Source organism: Pan troglodytes, chromosome 19, assembly GCF_028858775.2.
Source record: "Pan troglodytes isolate AG18354 chromosome 19, NHGRI_mPanTro3-v2.0_pri, whole genome shotgun sequence".
Lineage (NCBI taxonomy): Eukaryota > Metazoa > Chordata > Mammalia > Primates > Hominidae > Pan > Pan troglodytes.
This window is the reverse complement of record NC_072417.2, coordinates 24,527,894-24,533,765: the sequence shown is the minus strand read 5'-3', so window position 1 is coordinate 24,533,765 and position 5,872 is coordinate 24,527,894.

The window sequence follows — 5,872 nt, the reverse complement described above, 5'->3', positions numbered from 1 at the left end:
AAAATATGAAGCCTCACGATCGGCCACTGTACTTCTCCCACACATCCTAACCTCAGGGTGACAGATAGCACCCTCAATAACTCTCTCTCCTACGTTGAGATTGTGTATCTTTATCCAAATTTGAACACCTGCCTAAGTAATATTGTTACTATTTCGGAGGATATTCACTTTCCTTTTTTGCTCCCATAACTCCCGAGAGAAGCAGCCATTTTAAATTTGCATGCCCCGCCCCAGACGCGCCGTGCCCTGCCTGCCAACCACTGAACAGAAAAGCGCCTGTAAATCACTGGAATCTTGGGAAAGCTCCTTCGGCTTCATTGCCCTTCAGGAGGAAAAACCCACAACGGAAAAGACAAGAAGAGCTCTAGGAGGCTCTTCTTTCCTCCTCCTCCCCCTCCCCTTCCCCTCCCCTCTCTCTCCGCCTCCCTTCCCCTCCGGATCCCCTCCCCCTCCCTTCCTCCTCCCCCTCCCCTCCTCCTCCCCCTCCCCATCTCGTCCTGACCTAGCTGGCATCCAACATTACTTTAAACTTTTTTTCACACATACGTTGAAAGAATTGTTTGGTGAACACCCGTATGCCCATCACCTAAAGTCATCTTGCTGTACTTGCTTTATTACATGTGTTACAGACGTCTAATTACATTTTTTTTTTCTTTTTTTTGAGACGGAGTCTCGCTCTGCCGCCCAGGCTGGAGTGCGGTGGCGCGATCTCGGCTCACTGCAAGCTCCGCCTCCCGGGTTCACGCCATTCTTCTGCCTCAGCCTCCCGAGGAGCTGGGACTACAGGCGCCCCCACCACGCCCAGCTAATTTTTTGTATTTTTTAGTAGAGACGGGGTTTCACCGTGTTAGTCAGGATGGTCTCGATCTCCTGACCTCATGATCCCCTGCCTGGGCCTCCCAAAGTGCTGGGATTACAGGCAATTACATATTTTGTATAGCTGCACACATGGAGACAGGTATTCAGGTCTCGTCCCTCTAGCCATTTCTCAACTGTCTGGTCCGGCAAGGGCAAGTTTTCGAGGAGGCCAGGGTGCAGCCCTCAGGGGAGCACATGCTCTGACTGGTTGCAGGGCTGGGCGGAGCCTTGGGAAAGGGGCCCCTGTAAGAGTTAAAGAAAGAGGAAATAAACACGAAAAGAGTTTCGCTCTTGTTGCCCAGGCTGGAGTGCAATGGAGCGATCTCGGCTCACCACAACCTCCGCTTGCCGGGTTCAAGTGGTTCTCCTGCCTCAGCCTCCCAAGTAGCTGGGATTACAGGAGCGCGCCACCATGCCCGGCTAATTTTTGTATTAGTGTATTTTATTTATTTATTTATTTATTTTAGAAGAGACATGGTTTCACCATGTTGGCCAGGCTGGTCTCCAAATCCTGACCTCAGGTGATCCACCCGCCTCGGCCTCCCAAAGTGCTGGGATTACATGAGGTACCGCACCCAGCCCCACATTACTATCTTCAAAGCAAACTTGCATGCAACGATCTTCATACCGCATCCCACAAAGCCACGTAAATCCAAAAGCAGTCCGACTCTGGATAGTGAAACACATGCGGGAAACTTGAATGGAAAGATGTTTACACTGCCTCGGATGGAGACACGTAAATGAAAAAACAGTCCCGCTTGGGATAGTAAAGTAGGGGCGCTAAACTTAAATATAACGATCCGAATATCGCATCTGAGTGTGCCAAGTAATAGCAGAGACCAGTCAGAATACGGATACTGATGTGAGTGCGGTAACATTTAATCCAATGACCGTCACACCGCATGTGACTAAACCAAGTGAAACCTAAAGCAGCCACACTCTCCAAAGTACGCGCTGCTGACTTATACACAAGTGTGCTAACAGACCCCGAAGATCCGATGCAAACGCGTGGAGGTAACGAAAGAAGCTCCCATTCCACCTTGTCAGCAGACAGCGTTTAGAGATCTCCTTCGCTGATGTAATGCGAAATAACAGTAACTGATAGTGCAAGTTCCGCACTTAACCTCAGCCTAAACGACCAAGGCGCTGCCGGCATTAGCGTTCGTCCACGGCCCTCGTCCTCTTAGAGCCAAGTGTATTAATAGGTCCCGACAATCTGAGTGGAGATGACAAGAGGCTCCCATTCTATGAGTGGAGATAACAAGCTGATGACGAAACCCGGGTGCTCCCCTCAGTGGCACCCAGCAGGCAGCACCGGCCCGCTCCCGGAGCCCTCCATCCTGCGCTTTCCCAAACCCCCATCAAAACACCAACCCAGTCTCCTCCCTCTCAAGCCATTTTCCAACCTGCCTGGGAGCCACTCTGATCTCCCAGAACACCTCATTTTGTGAATTATAAACCTTTTCACACCTTCTCGGTCCCTGTGTGATGTCACCAGTCTCGATTTCCAAAATAAATTTGGGGTCAGTGGTGGGGGTGGGGTCCATCTAGTTCTGCAGAGTGGGAACAGCACAGAAGCTACCGGACTTGCTGTGCGCATAGTCCAATTTGGGTGCAAAAGCCTCCCCACTGGACTGGGTGGCCTCTTGTCAGTGACAAAACCAAGGGATTTGCTAGTCCCTCATTTACACACTGGTTACTGAGTGCCTCCCGTTGAGGTGAACACTTTCACTTCCGGGGAAAATTCGTTGTTCCAGACCAAGTTGACTACCGTCTTCACTGGACATTCTAAGAGGTGCTTTTGGTCCCAGGGAAATACCCCGGAAGCTGTGAAGTACAACAGCCTTAGGCCCTGTCCCAAATATTCTAATTTAATGGCTGTACGGTGGCGCTAGGACCTCAGGATGATTCACTCCACCGAGCTATCCGGTCGTCCTGAAGTATAGCCAAGGTTGAGAAGCACCGATAGACACGGAAGAATTTTCACTCCCCTTCAGGAAAGACCTTTGTAGGTATGCCCTCCTTTGGCTGTCATTGTTCAGAATGGTGGGGGGTCTGGCAAGAGCGAGTCTTAGGGCTGAGACTAAACCCAATTTATAGGATTTAAGTCCTCTAGATGGGAGGTGGGACAACTGGGACTGCTCACTTGTTCACATGTACATCGGCCTGGTGTATTTCCACCAGAAACTGTTCCTCATTATACTGTCTGCCTGGGCCGATCCCTCCTGTCACATTGACACAAGTAAATTGCAAAGTCCTAATCACCTAATTTTGGTGGAGTCTTTAGGTTTTTCCAAATATATCACCTTCAAACGAGGATAATTTGACTTCTTCCTGTCCTTTTTTTTCTTCTTCTTTTTCTTTTAAGACAAAGTCTCACTCTGTCACCCAGTCTGGAGTGCAATGGCACGATCTCGGCTTACTGCACCCTCTGTCTTCCGGGTTTAAGTGATTCTCAGATCTCAGCCTACTGAGTAGCTGGGACTACAGGTGTGTGCCACCATGCCCAGCTAATGTTTTTATTTTTGTAAAGGCAAAATTTCACCATGTGGCCTAGGTTGGTCTTGAACCACTGGACTCAAGCAATCCTCCTGCCTCTGCCTCCCAAAGTGCCAGGATTACAGGTGTGAGCCACTGCGTCCAGCAAGAATAATTTCAATCTCTGGTAAATGCACCTGATAGAACTGTGAATTTCCAACTTCTTTGTCTTTTCTTTTCTCTTTTCCTTTCCCTCTCTCTCTCTCTCTTTCTCTCTTTCTTTCTTTCGTTTCTCTCTTGTTGCCCAGGCTGGAGTGCAGTGGGGATCTTGGCTCCCCATAGCCGGTGCCTCCCGGATTCAAACAATTCTCCTGCCTCAGGCTCCTGGAGTAGCTGGGATTACAGGCACAGGCCACCACGCTTGGCTAATTTTGTAGTTTTTGTAGAGACGGGGTTTCTCCATGTTGGTCAGGCTGGTCTCGAACTCCCAACCTCAGGTGATCTGCCTGTCTCGGCCTCCCAAAGTGCTGGGATTACAGGCATGAGCCACCGCGCCTGGCCGTTTTCTCTAGTTTCTTTAAATTTCCTCAAAATGGCTATTTTGAATTCTCTGTCTGAAATGTCACGTCTCAGTTCCTCTGGAATTGAACAAACGTGGTTTGGTGAGACCATGTTTTCTTGGATGGTCTTGATGTTTGTGGATGTTTGTTCTGTCTGCGTATGGAAGAATTAGGCATTTATTGTATTTTTCACAGTCTGGGCTTGTTTCTGTGTGTCTTTCTTGGGAAGGCTTTCTGGGTATTCCAGGATATGTGTGCCCCAAGTCCAATCATGCTGTGATTCTTACAGACTTGTAGAGGTACTACCCTGGTGGTTATTGGGGGAAATTCAGCCAGATATCAGGCAAAATTCAGCCCTGATATTTCACGTAGTTCTTTTCTATTTTCCCTAAGTGTCGGCCAGTCTGAGAAATAAAGGGACAGAGTACAAAAGAGAGAAATTTTAAAGCTGGGTGTCTGGGGGAGACATCACATGTTGGCAGGTTCCGTGATGCCCCCTGAGCCATAAAACCAGCAAGTTTTTATTAGTGATTTTCAAAAGGGGAGGGAGTGTACGAACAGGGTGTGGGTCACAGAGATCATGTGCTTCACAAGGTAATAGAATATCACAAGGCAAATGGAGGCAGGGCAAGATCACAGGACCACGGGACCGGGGTGAAATTAAAATTGCTAAGGAAGTTTCAGGCACGCATTGTCATTGATAACATCTTATCAGGAGACAGGGTTTGAGAGCAGACAACTGGTCTGACCAAAATTTATTCGGCGGGAATTTCCTCGTCCTAATAAGCCTGGGAGCGCTATGGGAGACTGGGGCTTATTTCATCCCTACAGCTTCGACCATAAAAGATGGCTGCCCCCTGAAGCAGCCATTTTAGAGGCCTACCCTCAGGGACGCATTCTCTTTCTCAGGGATGTTCCTTGCTGAGAAAAAGAATTCAGCAATATTTTCCCATTTGCTTTTGAAAGAAGAGAAATATGGCTCTGTTCTGCCCGGCTCACCGGTGGTCAGAGTTTAAGATTATCTCTCTTGTTCCCTGAACATTGCTGTTATCCTGTTCTTTTTTCAAGGCGCCCAGATTTCATGTTGTTCAAATACACATGCTCTACAAACAATTTGTGCAATTAACACAATCATCACAGGGTCCTGAGGTGACATACATCCTCCTCAGTTTACGAAGGTGACAGGATTAAGAGATTAAAGTAAAGACAGGCATAGGAAATCACAAGGGTATTGACTGGGGAAGTGATAAGTGTCCATGAAATCTTCACAATTTATGTTCAGAGATTGCAGTAAAGACAGGCGTAAGAAATTATAAAAGTATTAATTTGGGGAACTAATAAATGTCCATGAAATCTTCACAATTTATATTCTTCTGCCATGGCTTCAGCCGGTCCCTCCGTTCGGGGTCCCCAGCTTCCCGCAACAGTGGTCTTGGATGAGATCCGAAAGAATTCTCTGGATTACCAGGCAGAGACTCTTGTTCTTTTCCCTTACTTTCTCCTAAATAAATGGAGTCTCTCTCTGTGCTGAGATGCCTAAGCAACCCTGTGCTGGTTCAGACCCAAACCCAGCACAGCACCAGCTCTCACTCAAAGGCCTGCTATATCCACTACCTGCTACCACCTATGCCCCCTCAAAGCAGTAGAGCTCTAGGATCAGGTGGCCAAGCCAGCCAGGATTATGTCCCTCCCTTTAGGGCAGTGAGCTCCCTCAAGCCCTGGGTGGGTGCTGGGATGCTGTCTAGGAGCCAAGGTTTGGAGTCAAGACCTTAGAAATGTAACTGATGTTTTATTCTACTGCAGTTAAGCTCCTATGGAAACCACAAGAAAAAAGTTCTCCCCACTCCTGGCTAACTGCAAGATGCCTCCGATGAGGCCTCCTACCCAAACAACCTTTCTTATTCGCAGGGACCAGGCTTTCTTACTCGCAGGGACCAGGCTTCGGCTCCCTGACGGGATGAATTAAGAAGTCAAAT